Source organism: Lissotriton helveticus, chromosome 8 (assembly GCF_964261635.1).
Source record: "Lissotriton helveticus chromosome 8, aLisHel1.1, whole genome shotgun sequence".
Lineage (NCBI taxonomy): Eukaryota > Metazoa > Chordata > Amphibia > Caudata > Salamandridae > Lissotriton > Lissotriton helveticus.
In genome coordinates, this window is record NC_136069.1 from 218,345,846 (window position 1) to 218,367,634 (window position 21,789).

Genomic DNA, 21,789 nt, shown 5'->3' on the forward strand with positions numbered 1-21,789 from the left:
AACTCAAAGATTGAAAGGCTGCCACGGATCTTTAGTGATCATAACCCCTTAGTACTCACAACGGCAACAAAAATAAGTACTAGACAATATACAAATTGGACCTTCGAAAGAGAGCTGCTTAAAGATGACAAATACTTAGAACACATGAATAAATGGATTATTGATTTCTTTATCTTCAATAGGGACACAGCAGAAATGGGAGTGGTCTGGGACACTTTTAAAGCTGGGGTACGAGGGGAAACAAAGAGTTACAATTCTTATAAAAGGAAACAAATACAGCTGAGGAATCTAGAGCTAGCTGAGAAGGTACTGAAGGCAGAGGAGAACTTAGAAAACTGTGTTTTGATGGGGAGTGTTATGGATAAGGCTTTGACAGAACTAGCGAAAGCAAAAGGCGCGGCAGAGGGCGAAATTGCTAGCAAAGCAGCGAAAATCTATAATACTAAAAGAGAGAAGTGTTATGAATTGAGTGAGTCAGTAGGGAGAATTTTGGCTACACGGACAAGACAACAAGAAGCTGTGGGAATAGTTAGAGAAATTAAAGATACATCGGGCACGGTGTACTCAGAGTCAAATAAAATAAGGGAAGTATTTAGGACTTTTTATGAGAGGTTGTACGACGATGAATTAGAGGGGCGAGACCGGCAAAGAGATAATGGGGAAATGAAGGAGTATCTCCAAGAGATCCCTATAGATATAATCGAGGAGGATGAAGCAGATGGTCTAGAGGGGGTCTTGCAGACGGAAGAAATTAAGGAGGCAATATGGAATCTGCCCTCTGGTAAAGCAGCGGGCCCTGACCAAATTCCTATAGAGTTCTACAAGGCGTTTTGGGATTTGTTGGCAGAAGAGATAATGAAGGTTATGCAACTGGCACAGCTGGGTAAATCAATACCTAAGTCATGGGGGAGTGCTGAGGTGGTAGTGATATTAAAAAAAGGGAAAAACCCGGAGGATCCAGGATCGTATAGACCCATCACTTTATTAAATGCAGATGTGAAAGTGTTCTCCAAGGCGTTGGCATCAAGGCTTGCCAGAATTATCCATAAAATAGTCAGTAGTTGTCAACACGGTTTTATACCAGGGAGAGGAACTACCCACCATATACGCAAAGTAATAACTCTATTCGATGTTACTTCAGTCACAGGGGACCCGATGGCAGTAATGTTACTTGATGCAGAAAAAGCATTTGATCGGGTCTCCTGGGGCTATCTTTGGTATGCTTTGGAAAGAACAGGCATTAAACAAGGATTTATTAAAGCCATACAGACTCTCTATTTAAATCCGGTAGCAACACTACGGGTGAATGGGGGAAATACGGGTCAATTTCAAATAAAAAGAGGTACTAGACAGGGGTGTCCTTGCTCTCCGCTATTGTTCGCTATATACATGGATCCATTAATCCGTAGAATAGAGACATCTGGGATGATTGTACCCCTAACAACACTCATTGGCCAGTGTAAAATCTTAGCCTATGCAGACGATATTGCTGTGATTACGCCAAATCCCTCTGAATCTATAGAATATCTAGAATTCGAGGCGAGGAAATTTGGAAAGATATCGGGGTATAAATTAAATACATCTAAAACGCAGATAATAAAAAACTCATTTACTCTCTGTATAGATAATCGAGTGACGCAGGAAGGTACATACTTAGGGGTTATTATCATGGCAGATCTGGATGTGCTAGTAGAAAAGAATATTATTCCTTTGATTAAGAAAGTAGAGAAAGACCTGGATAGGTGGGATAGCTTGCATATGTCAATAGTGGGGCGGACAAACATAATAAAAATGCTGATCCTCCCAAAAATTTTATATTTATTTAGAGCAATACCTTTATTATTCGAAGTTAAAATATTAAAAAAATTAGAGTGTATAATCAATAGATTTATATGGGCAAAGGGGAAAACGAGAAGAGCCCTGAGATTCATGACACTTCCAAGAGAAAGGGGAGGCTGGGGAGTTCCAGACTTAAAATTTTACTATTGGGCGGCTGCTCTACAAAATATGACTGGCATGCTGGGAGGGGAAGAATCAGAAGTGTGGAGCAAATTTGGAACACTGGCAATCTTTGGATTAACTTTGGGAATGGAAGTGAAGAATGTTTTGTTGAAATTTACAGAGGCGAGTTATTATAAGAGGACAAAGTTTAAGACGCTCATAGCAGCATATGAAATTTGGAAAAGTTTTTCTAAAAGATAGGCTTGGGGAAATACAATGTGTACACCAGACTATCACATAACCCAAATCTTCCACAAGATATTTTTTCGGGACCCATATTTGCTGAGTGGGAAAGCAGGGGGATTAGAACTATTGGGGATGTAAAGGGGGAGCAGGGGATTGCTCAATTCTCAGATTTACAAGCTAGATTTAACATCGAAACCAGGCAATTTTTTAAATACTTACAAATCAGGAGTTTCCTTTTGAACAAAAAAGGAGGTGTGTTGGGGTTTAGGCGTAATTCAATTATGGATGTAATTCAAGGAGGGGAAGATTGCACAATCAAAAGGTTCTATGCAGAAATGATAAAATTAAAACAGGATGACCATCAAAAATGGAGCGAAAAATGGAAGGATAATCTTAATATAAGTGGAGATAGTTTTGGTATCTCTCTAGAAAAAGGACATTCTTTGTTATGTTCGGCACCCTTGCAGGCGCAACATTATAAAACGATATATCACTTATATTATACGCCCGCTAAAATAGCACAATGGGGAGGCACAGTGGGTATTAAGTGTTATAGGTGTGGAAGTATTGATGCTGATTTACAACATGTATTTGCAAAATGTCCTCATCTAGATTTACTAAAAAAGGATATTGAACGCTTCATAAATAATATTTTAGGAACTGAAATTGTGTTAACCCCCGGAACAATATTATTAGGTGTGAATCTGGAGGACGTACGATCATTCAGCGGGAGGGAATTCTTATTTGTAGCAATATCTGTTATGAGATTATGCATAGCCTCGACATGGATTGATTCTACACCACCTACCTTCCATAAATGGTTGGCTAAACTAATAACAACATACAATGTGGAGAAAGAGATTTATGCACGGAAAGGAAAAAGGGGGAGGAAGCTGGGTAAGCTAATATGGGATCCTATTACGCGGTGGAAGGATGGAGTAATAGATTAAATTTCTGATCTGTCTGAAATATGGTTGATTCAGGATTATATATGAGGTATTAACTGTTATGTTAGTAATAACGTGAGAGATATATTTGACCCTATGGAAACATAAGAGAAGGGTAACTCTGTTTGACTAGCCTTATGTTGTAGAACTTGGAATAATATTATGGTTTAACTTACTTTACTCTTTCGCCCTAATGGGATGCAGTTTTCTTTATTATTGCTGTCGTTGCTTCATCTGTTGCTCTCCCTTAATGTGATGCATTTTTATTTTATTTATTTATTTATTTATTTTTTATTAATATTGCCGTGCCCTGTATATAATTGTAAAACATTTCAATAAAAAGATTAAAAAAAAAAAAAAAGATAATTAATTTACTGTTAATTTTTAATTGGTATTAATTTTTATTATTAATTAGTTTTTGTTATTGAAAATTAATTAGTTGTTAAATAATTATGAATAGGTTATTAATTTTTAATAACTAATATGTAGTTGTATTTCTAATTAATTATTACATAATATTAAATTGGTTATTAATTTCAATTAATGTTTTATTGGTATTGATATTTAATTTATTTTTAATAATATATTAAATCATTACTTTCCCTACTGTTAAACTCACTGGAGTGGGAATAGTAATTTTCACCCTCCCGCTATCCAACGCTTTCCCTACTGTTGCACTCTCTGGAGTGGGAATAGTATTTTTTACCCCTATGCTATCCAACGCTTTCCCTACTGTTGCACTCACTGGAGTGGGAATAGTATTTTTTACCCTCCCGCTATCCAACGCTTTCCCTACTGTTGCACTCTCTGGAGTGGGAATAGTAATTTTTACCCTTACCCTATCCAACGCTTTCCCTACTATTGCACTCACTGGATTGGGAATAGTATTTTTTACCCCTACGCTATCCAACGCTTTCCCTACTGTTGCACTCACTGGAGTGGTAATATTAAATGTTACCCTTCTGCTATCCTACGGTAAAATATTGTACATTTTGTATTAATAACTTAAATTAATTATATCTTAATTTTAAGGTTATTTGAGTATTTTTAAGTATGTTTTAGTTAATTATATTTATTATTTCATTAATTTTAAATTACTTTTAAGACATTTAAAAAAATTCGATATTTTGACTGACTATATTTTGGATTCGATATTTTTGTACTTACCTGTTTGTAGATAGGAATTCGATATGTTGGCATTCTATATTTTGGTGACTATATTTTGGTAAGTCTATATTTTGTCATTCTATATTATGTCAGTGATCCAATTTTTAGATGTGGAGATATCTGTGGTGAAATGCAAACTGGAAACTAAGATAACCCGTAAACCAATGCAGGCAACAGCCTTCGTTTTGCTAACAGTGCACACGCTTCACATTTAATCTATAGCATTCCCTGTGGTAAATTGTTATGTACAAAATAAAATTGCAGCCCACCCAAAGTCTTTGACTTAGAGAAGAACAAAAGGAAACTTAGATTCAAAAAGATGGTATACAGTCCCAAAGTTATCCAAAAAGCCAAAGAAAGAGCTGCTAGGGTTCCCTGGCAGAATCTCATACCTCTGTGTGTGAAGCCCGTAAAGGAAGAGGATGGGAGCCTTAGATTCATTACAACCTATTCTAACACGGTACACAGTGTCAGGAGATTTCTTAGCAAATATTGGTACATTCTTAAAACTTCTTACATACTAAACAAATATGTAGGTACCTCTCTGCAGGTCATGTTCAGGAGAAGTCGTTCACTGAGGGATAGTTTGAGTCACAGCCTTGTCACTGAACTTAGTTCTAGAGGCAGCTTTTTCTGCTGCAGATATTTTATAGCCTGCAGCAATAGCTTCAGTGCCTCCAGATTCATTATCCTTAATAGTTCAAGGAAATTTGGGATTAGCAAATTCTGGAATTATAATAGAGAATACTGCGTATATTGTTTAATATGTCTCTGTGATACGATATAAATAGGAAGCACCATATTTAAAGCCAAAAAACAGGTGCTAGAACACGAGGGTGATATGCCGCATTGATTAACAATATCCAGTGGCTAGGAGTTTTGCAGAAATGCATTTTTCTTAATAAAAACTTACTCCAATGTAGATTATTGGATACCTTTGAGCCATTATCAGGTGGGCAACAGAGAAAAAACATTAGGTGAAAGACAGTCGAGATTCATTTCGATTTTGATACATTTAAGCGAGTTGGGTTACATTCTGATGAAGAAATGGCAATTCATTTGGGCTAATGTATTTTTAAGATCATACTTCTGCTTTTCTGACTTCATGAGTGTTGTGATTTTAACCTGTTTTAATAATTAATGTATATCTTCTGATCACCTAGGTATCTGCACAGTTACAGTGATGAGCGTAGTCAGCTTATGCATATTTCTGAAGTTTCCCGAAGACATTCCCAGACTTGAGGCATCAGGTTTTCCCCACTTGGGCTTGATTTTGAGCAAGTATTTGTGATGCACCCTTCCAGAGTTCTTAATAGTTGGGACATTATCTTAGTTTGTTCCGCTGTGCTACCTGCACTACTTTTGGCTTGTTTATGCAAATAATTTGTTCTAGTTCAGGGGGTTATTCCCAGACCTGACAAATATAGATTTTGAGTGCTTTTTCATAGGGAAGTGACTCACCCATTTTATTATATGTAGGATAATATTGGAATCTATGCCGTAGAATATAGCATATACGCCACTTTAAACAGGTATACAATACTCAGCATGCTAGGATCTGTGCAACTTGGTATATCGGATGCGTCACATAGGCACTGTGAAATTATTTTGGTTGCTGACAATAGAATGTGCACCTTGAGTTTATAATACTTACAATGTATACCAAATATGCCTATACGATTTATGCATTCCAAGATGGTTCTTGTTTCACTTGTCTATCACATTGGTAATGCGTGTATTTGTTCCTTTTCACTGTTTATATTGTATATTATATTACATCGGGTGAGATCTTCAATCCTTGGCTGAGAAAGGCAACGGCCGAAATGCATCGGGGAAGCCAATCTAAAATAAAATGATTCTTACAGCAATAGGGGCGTCTGAGCGAGTCCTTAAAACCAAGAGCAGTGTGTGAGTTAATGTCAAGGGCTGCTGGAGCCCTTTTCAGACTACAGCTTAAAAGCCATGGAAGTCCGGAATCACGTGTGTTTATATATATACTTAGAAGTGGGGCACATTCTATGAGGGCCTCGGTTGTTAGTAGCCCCGAGTTTTGGAAATCTAAATCCGCAATGTTACGGGAATGGCCTGATAGCAGCATTGAAACCTCGACCCACCTTATACAAATCCCGATTGGCTGGCACTGCAGAAGGAAATTGGTACGCTAGACAGAAAAGTCAATGCCTATGAGCAACAACATGAGTTCATTAAAAAATACCATGAAGAAATGACAGAGCTCTTGAAGAAATAGAAGTCTATCAAAACTAGAAAAGCGCATATATTTCGGCATGATAAAACAGACTCTAAACTGGGTCATATTTTCATGTTCGCAAGATGTTTTGACAACCAATGAAAGTAGTATGGTGAAGCAAGATGACAAAATAAGTGGAACAACATCTGAACTGAGTTCTAAAGCCCAAACCCAAACTGAAACTGATTCTGAAGATGGGAGAGCCGTGAGAATCACAACGAGTGGTTTGGGCAAACCATTATTAGTTGAGGAGATCGATTTTTTGTGCTTAGATCGAAGACAAATGCTCTGACCGAAAGGACAAAGATTCAGGCCCAACGAAGGAGGAACAAAAGAAGGAGGGAGCACAGAAAATGCACCCGGAAGCACAAAACAGAAAGCAAAATGGAGACGAAAATGGACCCCCAATACACTGTCATCAATCTGATTGACTTGGAGCTGAAAGAAAAGGCGGGGCCGTCATCGGCCCCGCCGCACGTATGGCGAGGCGCACCGGACTCCCAACCGCTACCCACAGTGGCTGTTGCGGCGCGCCCCCATTGCTTCACCATGACACTGTGGGCACGCCGCAACGGAGAATGGATCCCGGGGTGACCCGGAAGTGATTGAATCACTACCGGGTCACTATGGAACAAAGCCCAAGCCGTGTAGATCCGGCCTGGCCAAAGAGGGGTTAAAAGGCAGTGGAGCGCGGGAGTCGGTCTCTTTGACGCCGTGTGCCACGGCCTGCCCCCTCCAGCCTCTAGGAGGCTGTTATTCTTTTTCTGTTTTTTCTTTCAGGTAGCCGTGGGCAGATTGATGTAAGTTACTGAGGTCTTGGAAGTGGCGACCTCGCCCTGAGATCGGAGGAGGGCACTTACGAGGCACGACGGAGCGCTATTTGGGAGTTGCTAGCAGGCGTGATATCGTTGAGCGCGCTTTCCTGTGTAGGTCAGAGGAGAGCAACATCGGAGCAGAGATCGTCCACCGGCTGCCGGTTCTTTACAGCTTGTGACCCTGTGTGACCCTACGGGAAGCGGTTTTTCTGGCTCCTGATGCCGCTCGGACTTAAGTATTTCTGTCCCCACGGCAGGGTTGGGATATGCTGTGCATATCAGCCCCCTTTTTAAGAAACAGAGGGATAGTCCAGTTAGCCAGTGCATAGCTGCCAAGGTTTGAGATTGCTAATGTGTGACATTTTCACAATTTCAGTGTAATTATAAGTGACATTCAGCAACTATGAGTGACACTTTCTAGCTAGCAAAAATCAAGCAATGAAGACGCTGAAAACATATAAATATCAAAATATTAACAATATTAGAATAAATATCAGAAATAACAAGAAACTCTTAGGAACTTGCACAACGTACTCACACTCTACATGCTTTTACAGCAATGTTGACCACTGTGGCTGAGCTGACTCAAAAGGTCTAAGTACCTGATGAAGGATATGTCTGGAGCTCAGTGGATAATCGGGCAGGAAGGCAGCTTGGGGCCAGATGTAGGAAGCCCTTTACCGGTCGGTAACGGCCGAAAATCAGTATTTTCGGCCGTTACCGACCGGTATTGAGCTTTCGGGATGTAGGAGACCGAAAAAAGCCCGAATCTGTAAATTTACCAATTCGGAAAAGTTACCGAATCGGTAAAATACCGAATCGGAAAGTTTACCGAATCGGTAATTTTACCGAATCGCAACGGTTTGCGATTTGGTAAATTTACTGAATCGGTAAATTTGCCGAATCGGTAACTTTTCCGATTCGGTAAAAAAACGAATCGGTAAATAAGAAGTGGTAAAAATGGATATTGAGATGTAGGGAAGCTCTTAAATACCGAATTTGCTTCCAATTCAGTATTTAAGAGTCGGTATTTACCATGGATTGGAATCAGATGGTAACCAGGTGCAACCTATAAAAATGGACCCAAAATGCAATTCTGTTTGCACAATGGCGGCATTTTATGTAATTGCAAGACGGCTACGGCTACAGGAGGAAGGAGAGAGGGAATGGCAGAGAGAGGAGCAGGTCTACAGGCAGAGTGTCACCTTGTTCATGCTCACAGAGGCAGAGATACTGCAGAGGTACAGGTTGGCCCCAGACACCATCTTGGAGCTCACCCGGACCTCCAACCACTGTTGCAGCACACTACCCCAAGGGCACATGCAATTCCACCCCATGTGCAGGTGCTGTGCAGCCTCCACCTGCTTGCGTCTGGGAGCTACCAGAGGGTGGTTGCTGCGGTAGGTGGGGTAACACAGAGCAGTCTGTCAAGGTTTTTCCACAAATTCCTTGACGCCATGTTACACAGGATGGAGCATTACATTTCTTTTCCTGCTACCCATGCTGAACTGGTGCAAACAAAATCTGACTTTTACCAGATGGCTCGATTTCCAAATATTATTGGCTGCATAGATGGCACACACATTCCCATTTGTCCCCCTGCTGACACAGAATATATCTACAGGAATAGGAAGTCAACCTACACCATCAATGTGCAGGTGATTTGCAATGCAAAGTGCACCATCACTGACATTGTGGCAAAATTCCCTGGGAGTACCCACGACTCCTATATTTTCAAAACAGCGGCATCTATGCACGGCTGACTGCAGGGAATTTGGTGAAGGATACCTCCTAGGTAAGACACAGTGTCTGACCCCCATAATACCTATTCCTGTAAGAAGTAAATGTATGCATGTGAGTAATGTATTACCTTTTCCTTTTAGGAGACAGTGCATATGCCCTCCGCTCTTTTATACTCACCCCCTACCTCAACCCCTCAACACCCAGCCAAAGGAGATATAACCGGGCCCACAAAAGCACACGGAATGTTGTTGAAAGGACCTTTGGTATCTGGAAAAGAAGATTCAGATGCTTGCACAAGAGTGGAGGTGCAAGGCAGTATACCCCCATCACCTGCTGTAAGATAATTGCTGCCTGTGCCATGTTGCACAACCTTGCTGTTAAGAAGGGTACTGAGGTGGAGTTGTCTGACTAGGAGGATCATGACGACGACATTGCTGTGCCTGAAACACAACCTGCTGGAGTGACAACACCAAGTGATGGCAGATACAGACATGAGAAGATTACACGCAACTATTTCTGAGTAAGTAATGAGACACAGACAGGTTGTGAATGAGAAGAACGAAATTTAATGTTGCCACAACGTTCATGCACTGAAGTGCAACAAATTAAACAAAAGAAAGGTGAGGACTGCATGTCCTGGGTTACTTCACCCACACCGGCAAAGTCATTTGCGCCCGCGCTTCCCAGAGCCACTGGGATGTTGGTCACTGCTTTCCTCATGGCCTGCAGCCTCAGCTGGGCGCCTGCTGCTCCTACGTGGCTGAACTACAGTGCTTGCCAAGCTGCTGCGGCTACTGCTGTTGTCTCCCTCAACCACATCCAGGGCAGGATTCAGTGCAGTGTGTGATATTATCATTGCCTCGAGGGCACTGGTGATCCTGGCCATGCCCCTGGTGACCTCGGCCGTGTTCTGAGTGAGGCTCTCCTGCATGTTAATGCCTCTACGGCATAGATGTGATGTGGCAGTGGCCAGACGATTCATGGCCCTATTGTTGACACGGGCGTCCCTGCGCTTTGTGTGCTCCAGGCTGTCCAGTTTTGAGCACAGCTGGGTGATTGAAGTGGTCATTCGCTGCATTCCTGCAGCTAGGTCAGCATTGGTTTTTGATATCTCCCTGTTGCTTTCTACCATGTCTCTGATGCCCTTCCCCATTTCTCCAATTTGTTCATTTAGGACACGAAATTGGCGGTGGCAGGCCTGTATGGATTTCCCCTGCATGCTTTGGATGCGCACCATGCTCCCCTCCAGCCCACGGAACACAGTGCCATCTCCAGGTCCACCTGCACTGCTGGGTCTGCGTTGCCGTCTGCGCGAGGTGAAAGACTCTGTGGTGGGCTGCAGTGCAGCAGGACTAATAGGTGCAGTGGCTTGAGCCTCACCCTCTGCTGCCTCCATCACTGGCAGTGGGGCCAGAACTTGCCTCCTGGCTGGTGAGGTTGCAGGTGCAGGCAGTAACAGTGATGGGGAGGTCTCAGGAGAGAAAACCAATGGAGGGGATTGTGAGAGGTGTGGGGAGTGGGGAAACTCGGGGGTCTGGACTGTCTCCTCTTCCTGGGAGATGGCAGTTGTGTGTTATTCCTCCTGCGAGGCATGGACATGGCTTGGCCCTGCCTCGTCACTCTCCTCCCTCGCTGGTGCAGTCCCTGCTGTTGCTGTGGCTCAACTGGCTGATGTTGCCCCTAGGTATAAATAAGCGTATGTCAACTGAGTGCTACTGTGTCACAGTCACTAAAATAAATGCTTAACACATTTTACTGTCATTATTCAGCATTACTTTCACTGCCTTGCTGATGTCTGTGCAGTTACACATGGTCTTACATTAGCTGACTACATTTCCCATAATGCATTGCTCCTGTATAGTGCTAGCAGTACTGGACTGGGGTTGCCCTGTGCTCAAAGGGTTAAGGGTAGCAGGTTGGTATGGGGTGTCATGCTGGCTCTGGCTGAGCTGTCCACATCTCCTAGTCCCACAACACTGTCTGGCTCGATGGTTGAGGCCACCAACTCCTCCAGGTCAGTCAGGGGGGGGTGCTGGGTTCCTGCCTCCACCGGTGACACCAGCCTGCTTATGAAGCTCAGATCACTTCTTTTTTGTGAGGCTCCTGATGTCATAGAAGCGTTTCTTAAGGTCATCAATGCTCCTGCTTGTAACTCCCACTGCATTGACCCTTTCTCCAATAGCAAGCCACAGCTTGCGTTTTGCTGACTCAGCTACAGTGAGGGAGTGCCTGCCAAACAGTTGCTTGTGGACTCTCACCACCTCCTCCACAGGTACCTGCAGCTCCATGCTGCTGAACTTAACTTTCCTTTTCCTCTCTGCCTTCTGACTCTCACTGCTGCTAGCCATTTTCACTGTGGTAAACTCCCAAAAATCACTCCCTGCTGCTCTGTGTCTCTGCTCAGCTCTGACTGCCTCTCCAGAACCTTCTAATGAGTTGCAGCTGCCTGGGTAGCCACTTCCTGGTAGGGAGGGGGAGGGTGGTTTCACCTGATTGGCTGTTTTTATTAGTTTCACTTTTGCTTGCTTGCCGATTCGGAATTTATCGATTCGGTATTTACCGAATCGGAATTTACCGATTCGGTATTTCCAATGCATTCCTATGGGCCTTTTGGCCCATAGGGATGAATGAGAAATACCGATTCGGTAAATACCGATACCGAATTTTACCGATTCGGTAAAAAATACCGATTTTTTACATACATCTCATATACCGATTTTTGAATACCGAATCGGTAAAATTCGGTATTTAAGAATCGGTAAAATCAGATTACCTACATCTGGCCCTTAGTTCCTACCATTGCTAGATACCCTTAGGTCGCTGGCAAGATAACACATTACTTGCGTCTTAGTTTAAATACATTTCTGCCAATGTTTTTCCAACAATGTGTTGTCTCGGTTATACTTTCCTGGCCCGTACATGCTCTTATCGTTCATGAACCCCCGTGACATATGTCCACATGTGGCCGTCCCAATAATTAACTTTTAACAGCGAAAGTCCTTCAGGCAGTCTTCTCCCCCTCTGACTGTGGTTTCTGACACACAAACCAGTCTGAACCACTGGACTCACTGTGTTTTTGACATTTCCCATAGATGTTTGCATAAATGGTCGAATGCCGATATTGCATAGTTTTAAGAAAAAATGTCCAATTACAGCCCCGTGCTGCCCACTTATATAGGAGCTGAATTTATGTCCGACCTCTTCCAAAGAAGTCGCTAGTGCACGTTCCGGAATGTATCCCAAAAAAGACGTGCTGAGTAAAGGAGGAGGGGAAAGGGAACGAGAAATAGAGGGATAAAATGAATTAATAAAAAGAAGAAAGAAGACCAAAAAAAAAGGAAGCCAGAAAGAGCACGAAGGAGAACAATAACGAACCGTTGAATGATTCAAGTTCTGTGGAGCATGAGAAAGTCGGAGATAAGACAAGCAGAAAGGGGAAAGCCAGGCCGAGAGAAGAAGTGGTTTAAACAAGCATTTACAATGCAATAGGTCTCGCATTATGAAAGTTTGAGCTATTGGTCTTGTAAATTATAATTTTTTTATTTATGTGTTGGTTTTGAAAATAGCTAAATTAATAGCTTTTTCATTTACAATGCCAATAGTTATAACTTTCGCAAATGTAACACCTATAGCATTTGTAATGCAAAATGTTTTGTATTTACGTGACTTAGATGTATTGATATTACAAATAACAATGGCTTTTAATTTTTTTAAAAATACTTAAATAAAAGTGATTGTAATTTATAATGGCAATAGCTTAAACTTTTGTAAATAACTTTTGTGAAGATTATGTTCAGTGTATTTTATTGTGTCGAAAATCCAAGAACAGAAGTGAAATATTAACATCTTTTTTGTGACATTTGTAATAAAGCTTGAAACATTGAGAGAACATATTTGAACCAGTTGTTGAATGGTTGCACAGATTGATGCTGTGATGGCGCGGAGTGATGTTGTGGTGGCGACGAGTGATGCTGTGGTGTTCACTGATGCTGTGGTAGCGCATAGTGATGTTGTGGTGCCCCTGAGTGATGCTGTGATGGCCCTGAGTGATGCTGTGGGGACCCTGGGTGATGCTGTGGAGCCCATGAGTGATGCTGTGGAGGCCGTGAGTGATGCTGTGGAGGCTGTGAGTGATGCTCTGGAGACCCTGAGTGGTACTGTGGAGGCCCTGAGTGATGCTGTGGAGGCCCTGAGTGATGCTGTGGTGGCGCAGAATGATGCTGTGGTAGCGCAGAATGATGCTGTGGTAGTGCATAGTGATGCTGTGGTGTTCCAGAGTGATGTTGTAGTGTTCCAGAGTGATGCTGTGGTGATGCTGAGTGATGCAGTGGTGGTGCTGAGTGATGCTGTGGTGGTGCTGAGTGATGCTGTGGTGGTGAGTGATGCTGTGGTGGTGAGTGATGCTGTGGTGGTGCTGAGTGATGCTGTGGTGGTGCAGAGTGATGCTGGGGTGGTGCTGAGTGATGCTATGGTGGAGCTGAGTGGTGCTGTGGTGGTGCTGAGTGATGCTGTGGTGGTGCTGAGTGATGCTGTGGTGGTGCTGAGTGGTGCTGTGGTGGTGCTGAGTGATGCTGTGGTGGTGCTGAGTGATGCTGTGGTGGTGCTGAGTGGTGCTGTGGTGGTGCTGAGTGATAATGTGGTGGTTCTGAGTGATAATGTGGTGGTTCTGAGTGGTGCTGTGGTGGTGCTGAGTGATGCTGTGGTGGTGCTGAGTGATGCTGTGGTGGTGCTGAGTGAGGCTGTGGTGGTGCCGAGGGGTGCTGTGGTGGTGCTGAGTGATAATGTGGTGGTGCTGAGTGGTGCTGTGGTGGTGCTGAGTGATAATGTGGTGGTGCTGAGTGATAATGTGGTGGTGCTGAGTGATAATGTGGTGGTGCTGAGTGATGCTGTGGTGGTGCTGAGTGATGCTGGGTTGGCGCTGAGTGATGCTGGGGTGGTGCTGAGGGATGCTGTTGTGGTGCTGAGTGGTGCTGTGGTGGCCCTGAGTGATAATGTGGTGGTGCTGAGTGATAATGTGGTGGTGCTGAGTGATGCTGGGGTAGCGCTGAGTGGTGCTGAGTGGTGCTGTGGTGGTGCTGAGTGATGCTGGGGTGGCACTGAGTGATGCTGGTGCAGAGTGGTGCTGTGGTGGTGCTGAGTGATGCTGTGGTGGTGCTGAGTGATGCTGTGGTGGTGCTGAGTGGTGCTGTGGTGGTGCTGAGTGATAATGTGGTGGTTCTGAGTGATAATGTGGTGGTGCTGAGTGGTGCTGTGGTGGTGCTGAGTGATGCTGTGGTGGTGCTGAGGGGTGCTGTGGTGGTGCTGAGTGATGCTGTGTTGGTGCCAAGGGGTGCTGTGGTGGTGCTGAGTGATAATGTGGTGGTGCTGAGTGATAATGTGGTGGTGCTGAGTGGTGCTGTGGTGGTGCTGAGTGATAATGTGGTGGTGCTGAGTGATGCTGTGGTGGTGCTGAGTGATGCTGGGTTGGCGTTGAGTTATGCTGGGGTGGCGCTGAGTGATGCTGTGGTGGTGCTGAGTGATGATGTGGTGGCGCTAAGTGATGCTGTGGTGGTGCTGAGTGATGCTGGGGTGGCACTGAATGATGCTGTGGTGGTGCTGAGTGGTGCTGTGGTGGTGCTGAGTGATGCTGTGGTGGTGCTGAGTGATGATGTGGTGGCGCTGAGTGATGCTGTGGTGGTGCTGAGTGATGCTGGGGTGGCACTGAATGATGCTGTGGTGGTGCTGAGTGGTGCTGTGGTGGTGCTGAGTGATGCTGTGGTGGTCCTGAGTGGTGCTGTGGTGGTGCTGAGTGATAATGTGGTGGTGCTGAGTGGTGCTGTGGTGGTGCTGAGTGGTGCTGTGGTGGTGCTGAGTGATAATGTGGTGGTGCTGTGTGATGCTGGGGAAGCGCTGAGTGATGCTGGGGTAGCGCTGAGTGATGCTGTGGTGGTGCTGAGTGGTGCTGTTGTGGTGCTGAGTGGTGCTGTGGTAGTGCTGAGTGGTGCTGTGGTGGTGCTGAGTGATAATGTGGTGGTGCTGAGTGATAATGAGGTGGTGCTGAGTGGTGCTATGGTGGTGCTGAGTGGTGCTGTGGTGGTGCTGAGTTATAATGTGGTGGTGCTGAGTGATAATGTGGTGGTGCTGAGTGATGCTGTGGTGGTGCTGAGTGGCGCTGTTGTGGTGCTGAGTGGTGCTGTGGTGGTGCTGAGTGGTGCTGTGGTGGTGCTGAGTGATAATGTGGTGGTGCTGAGTGATAATGAGGTGGTGCTGAGTGGTGCTATGGTGGTGCTGAGTGGTGCTGTGGTGGTGCTGAGTTATAATGTGGTGGTGCTGAGTGATAATGTGGTGGTGCTGAGTGGTGCTGTGGTGGTGCTGAGTGATGCTGTAGTGGTGCCGAGTGATGCTGTGGTGGTGCTGAGTGGTGCTGTGGTGGTGCTGAGTGATAATGTGGTGGTGCTGAGTGATAATGTGGTGGTGCTGAGTGATGCTGTGGTGGTGCTCAGTGCTGCTGTGGTGGTGCTGAGTGATGCTGTGGTGGTGCTGAGGGGTGCTGTGGTGGTGCTGAGTGATAATGTGGTAGTGCTTAGTGATAATGTGGTGGTGCTGAGTGGTGCTGTGGTGGTGCTGAGTGATGCTGTAGTGGTGCTGAGTGATGCTGGGGTGACGCTGAGTGATGCTGTGGTGGTGCTGAGTGATGATGTGGTGATGCTGAGTGATGCTGGGGTGGCAGTGAGTGATGCTGGGGTGGCGCTGAGTGATGCTGTGGTGCTGCCATTAAACTATATTAAGGAAGGTACTGTAGCTTTCTGAAAAGCCTAAACTGGTTTGATGGCTTTTAAGTCAGACTACTGAATTATGGAAAAACAATTGCTTTAAAAGTATCAGCTTTCAAGGATGACATGACAGAAAAATATGATGACGTGTACCACCTTTTTTTAACTTTAGTGGCAAATGAGTGGATACAATGGGGTCTACTGCAACACTGGCCTACTGTTGTGGGCACAGCAGAGAAAAAAACAAAGCGCGGACGTAAATTGTGCTCTCATTTAACAGAAAAAGTGCATCATCGTTCAGGTTCATTAGAGTACACATCTAGTCATCACACTTAGAACATGGAAAGAGAGTATTAACTAAACAGCAGAAATGAAGTGATGAGTGATACAGTGCAGCACTAAGAAGGATGGAAACACTTGTACAGCCTTTCTGGGAGAACTAGCAAATGAGACACTTGCATCTGAAGTGTCTGTACGGTTGGGCAGGGAAGTGTTGCGACGTTCGCAGCATTATTTTTGAGCCTCCTAGAGACCAAACAGACCGCTCTAAAAGCGATGTGGGCATCAAACCACTAAAACTCTCAGATAGCAAGCCCAGTACTGATGCTGCGCCAAGCCTGACTCAATATTGTGAGCGGTGGAACAGTAATTTTATTTCCTGCTCAAACCACAATGGATCTTTTGGTGAAGTGTGTGTTCTATGTTAAGTGCAAGCCAATCACAATGTTAATTCAAGGGTGCATAACTCTATAAAGAAATATTTGCCATATTACGAATTTAGAAATATGTAAGGATTCAGCAAATACAAGGAAGATTCTTCAACTTTCTGTCCGAGGGGCAGCAGTAGTGTTATGGTCTCAATGTATGTATTACCCATAGATTGAGCAAAGGTATTCTAAGCAGCACAAGGAGACCTTACAGAGCAGATGTCTTCACAAGTAACACTTAACAAGCAAAAATACTCTACACATGGAATAATGCTGTAGAATATGGGGAAATAAAAGACAGGTTCCTGTACTAAAAACACAATTCACTTGAAGATTACAAATAATGTTGTGTTGGCTGGTACTCTACCCACTGTGTTACCGTGCTAGCTATGAATGGAATGCAGAAGTGCAGCGTAAAATGTGGTGTGCTGTACTACTATGAATGCTGGAAAGAAACTGCTGGGAAGCAAAATGAAACAAGCGCAAAAGACACGCAGGGTACTTAAAAGCGGCCACGAAATGAAATGAAAAGCAGCTACGAAATGAAATTAAAAGTGGCCGGGAAATGCTCTCGGCATTGCGGGGGCCGGGGTGCATTCCTTTGAAGTGTGAAGCAGGGGGCGGGGGAACAGATCATTTTGAAGTGAAGCTCTCGGCATTGCTGTGGCGGATCTGATGCAATGATGCGAGGCAGGCGGCTCGGGGAGCAAATGGCAAGCGCGTGCACGGGCACATGCACTCGGCGCAATCCGCCTGGTTTAGCTTTCGTGGATCCAACTCTATAAGTCTCGACATCTGCAATGAATTTCAAAAATGTTCGCAATGTAAAGATCAGTTGTGGTAATCTGTGTCTTTTTGGCTGCTTTTCTTGCTACGGCTCCGTCCAGTCTAGTCACACCAGGGAGCTAGCGCGAGTGAGTTATCTCACCCCTGGGAGACGCTATACTGTGATTGGAGAATCCAATTTATGTTTGAAGATAAAAAGGTAAATAAGTTTGAAGAACAAATCCAACTGGAGTGCAATTTGGTTCTGCATCTGCCCTGTGTTCGGCATTGGTGGTATCTATGAGGGGTGCTCATGAGACCCGATGGAGAAAGGGAAAGGAGGCACGTGATGTATGGGTATGATTCCGTGGGTATGTTGCCCTGTTGAGAGAAGTAGATGCATGCCCGGACTGGCCGTTGCGTGCACCGGGCAATCCCCCAGTGTGCCGCAAGGGTAGGGGCCGATTTTGTTACAGTGCCGTTTTTGCAGCATAAACGGACCTGTAACAAAATCGGCCGAAAACCGGCCCCGGCAAAGAGCTCAGCGGCACCCTCGACCCCCGGGGGGAGGGAAGGAGGGGCCGGCTGAGCACCTAGCCAGGGCCGGTTTTGGTTCCCAGTCTGGCCCTGAGTAGGTGGGTGGGGGTGTGTTAGAAATGGGATTTCTGGTTGGTTAAGGCTTGCGCCAAAGCCAGGCAGAAACCACCATTCCTACGTCAGGGAAAGTAAGTCACCCGCCAAGACAACCCCTGCTCACCCTCTTGGTAGCTTGGCCCGAGCAGTCAGGCTTATCTCAGAGGCGATGTGTAAAGCATTTGCGCACGCACCCACCAGCAACAACATCCAAGGCCCCCCACAAAAGGAACTCCACACAAGGTATATGTAAAAATAGCCTTTGTATTACAAAACACATTAGATAGAAACACACACTTTACAATGTACCAACAGGCACGGGCAGAATTTACAGGGGATTATGTAGAGGACAGGGCCACAGGGACCACTGTCACGAATATGCACTTGTAGATTTGGAAATAGCACTTGTAGAACATAGAATAATCACTTTAGCATCAAAATAGAAAATAGAGCACACAACCACTAACTACTGGTAACAGGTACGTACCACCTACGCAACCCTAACCACCTTAGGAGAATGTCACGTAGGGAACCAGGGCCTCACTAGGAACACCTGTACTAGAAAGAACAACCACCTAAGTATCACTATACATTTAGGGGTATAGGCATAAGAACATTACACATGATGCATCACAACATTCAGAGGTGTAGGGAAAAACACATGACGCATGGAACACATTCAGCGGTGTAGATAAAACACATGATACATAAAACACATTCAGCGGTCTAGGAAAGCAACTTTGTACATGATGCATAAAAACACATTCAGAGGTATCAGAACACAGGGTGCGCAAAACATACAACACAGTACATTTCCTAGCACCCTAAGAAGCACATAAATCACATCAAGGTCCAGGCTGCGCCACTGCGCTAATACCTAAACGTAGCAGCTGCCCACTACTTGCTGGACAGCTGGGGACAAGAACAGGGGCTAAACGCTGCAGCTCGCACTAAGTGCTGCGCAGCTGGGTAAGGCCAAGAAGGGGCGAAGGAGTGTGCCTCATTCCTGAGTCCCGAGAACACATGTCCCTAGAAAGGAAAACCTAAACGGTGCAGCTGGAAAGGATCACTGCAACAGGGCTCTCACTAGCCCTTTGGACCAAAGACTGCGCCATAGGTTGGATCCCTCTGGCTCTAGAACTCCATGATGCACTCACAGGCTGTCATAATGAACATGTGCATTTGAGCCCTCTGGCTCTATGAATAAACTGGGGCCTCAGAACCATGGGCTCTAAACACAACACTGCCCCCCGGAGCCTCGTGGGCTCTAAAGAAAGGCTGCCAGCGTGGGGGAGCGACCCCCTGCCAACCGGGGCCGCTCTACCCCGTGAAATGCCACCTGTGATCGTTGGAGTCCCCTCTCTGGGGACTTGGACCGACAATGGCGCCGGGAGTCCCTCGTGGGCTCTGAGGACATGAAATGCGGCAACATGGGGGAGTCCTGCTCGGGGGACTCGAAGAACAATGCCCCGCTAAAAGGTGGAGCATCTCAGGCTCTACACAAAATGCCCCCCGGGCGTAGGAGCGGCCCGCTGACATCCGAGGCCGCTCTGAGAAGGGCAAGGGGCACCCCTCGGGTGCTGGAGGGACCCCCACTGGGGTCCCTTCACTTGGATTGGCCCATCGCTAGGGCCGGCCTGCCACTGCGGGCCCGCGGTGCACTATGGCCTCCCCCCCGCTCCAGCCGTCCCAGGCGGCGGTAGCGCTCGGTGGGGCTCTCTCTCCTCATGTGAGCCCCGCCTTCACAATGTGCCCACTCTTCACCCGGTCCGCCATTTTGGGACCGGGACTTCAGTGTTGAGTCGCAAGGCTCCGGGTTAACTTCTTTTCCGGGGCTCCCTCCTGGAAATGGGAGCCCCGCAGCATTCAGCGGGTGTCTCTGGCGGCCCCGGGACTCTCCTTCGTTCACCATCGTGACTGCCGGCCTCTCTCTTGTTTTCCAGCCGGTGCGCGGGGCTTCCCCCTTTTACCGCAAGCCCCGTAGTATCATGGCCGCACTTCCTCTTCCGTCCGGCGGCCCCGCCCACAACCAGGCAGGCCGCGGGTGGCAGCAAAGCGGCGATTCTCGGGCAGAAAGGAGGGGTGGGACCCTCGGTACTTAAAATAAAATGTAGAAGCGAGGTGGGCACTCGCTAGGGAGCACATAAACGGGGTGGGCACCCGAAATTTAGGAACAAACGAATAAAGGGGCAGATGCAGGAGGGGCACCTGCGAGGGGCACACAAGGAGGGGGGAATCCCCAGGCAGGGGCTGCAGCGCCGAGCTGCTCAGCCCCCAGGCTCTCCCTCCTCCAGAGAAATCAGTCCACAGTGCGCCCATAGGAATAAAATGTCCAGCACTTCCCAAAGCGCTGTAAATCAAGTCCAGGGACAAAGAGAGGGAGCCCATACAGCTCCTAACCAGGGAAAGTCAATCATATGTCCAGGAGCTGGGCAGGGCCCAGGGAGGCAAGCCTTCCCCTGGGCCCCAGCAGCAGCACGCCCCTGGTAGATTCAAGTTGGAGAACAAGAACATTTTGTAAGAGGTCACTGCCTCTTTTTATACAGTAAATCCCTTTGTTTCAGGGTGCAGGGTGGGGGGAAAAACAGCCGCAGCTGGTTTTGGAGCACTTTCTTTTCCTCAGCCACCCTTTCTTTTCACTGGCCAGGCTAGGGACATTAGACGCACCACAGGGGGCGGAGCCAGCATTGTGTGGGGAATGCTCAGCCCTATTCAGGTCCCAGGTGTACCCCTCCCTCACATTACACATGCAGATCTCCCATTCACCACCGGGGCAGACCCATCCAGACTCCTGGAGCCTGGCTCACCAGCCAGCTCCAGCCAATCACACGCCAGACACATATTACACAAACATGCCAACTTCTAGAAGTGGCACTTCCACACTAGACACAATTACGCCGCATACATCATTGCGCAGCATTTAATCACACGAGTCCGCACATACCAAACTCGCACCTGCACTCCCCACGCATCAGGAACTACCAGGGACACATACATTCCCCATGCATTCCTATGGGAGGGCAGGCCAACCTCACCACACGCACGCACTTTACCCTGGGACTCAGTGGTAAAGTGCGCAGAAACCAAAAATCACTATCACCAGATCACAATCAAAAAGCAAAAAGTTCAGGGGTGAACCTGCCAGAAGGGCCAAGTCCAACAATGCATTCCGACACTGCGACCAAGAAGAGTCGGCATATTTCAGTAAAGAGCCTGAATGTCCTTTTGTTGCACAAGCACGCCTCTCGCGCTTATGATGTAGAGGGTTTCTGGAAGAAAATTGGGCTACACCTGGGGACACCACGGATTAAAGCGGGACTTTGTATGGAGGGAGAATGTGGCTTGATGCTTAGTTCAGGAGTCATGTGGTGTTGGCATGTGATGCGTTGTCTCAGGTTTTGTAGAGGACGGTTCGCTCAGTGCTTAGTGGGTGAGCGACATGGTGGCACAATTTTGCTGTTGTTGTAAACTCATTTTGCGAACAGATTTTGGAACAGGACACCTTCTGAGCAATGCATATGCTGGCTTCGTTGATTATATACATGGCGTTCTTAAAGGGGTACATACAGGGATATTCGTGTTGGGCGGTGTTATCCATGAACAGTGATGTTGGTATTCAATTGACTGACGCACTCTTTCAGCATTGGTGCTCATTGGCACGGCCATTTTCTTGGTACATGCGATGATTTTGCGGTGTTCACCTTGATAGGAATTTTTTGGTTATACGTGCATCTTTAACGTGGGCAATGTACATTCTGTAATGAGAAAGCCTAATAGTGAAAGCGCTTAGAAAAGGCAGAAGTAAGTTGTGAGGCGCTATATCAA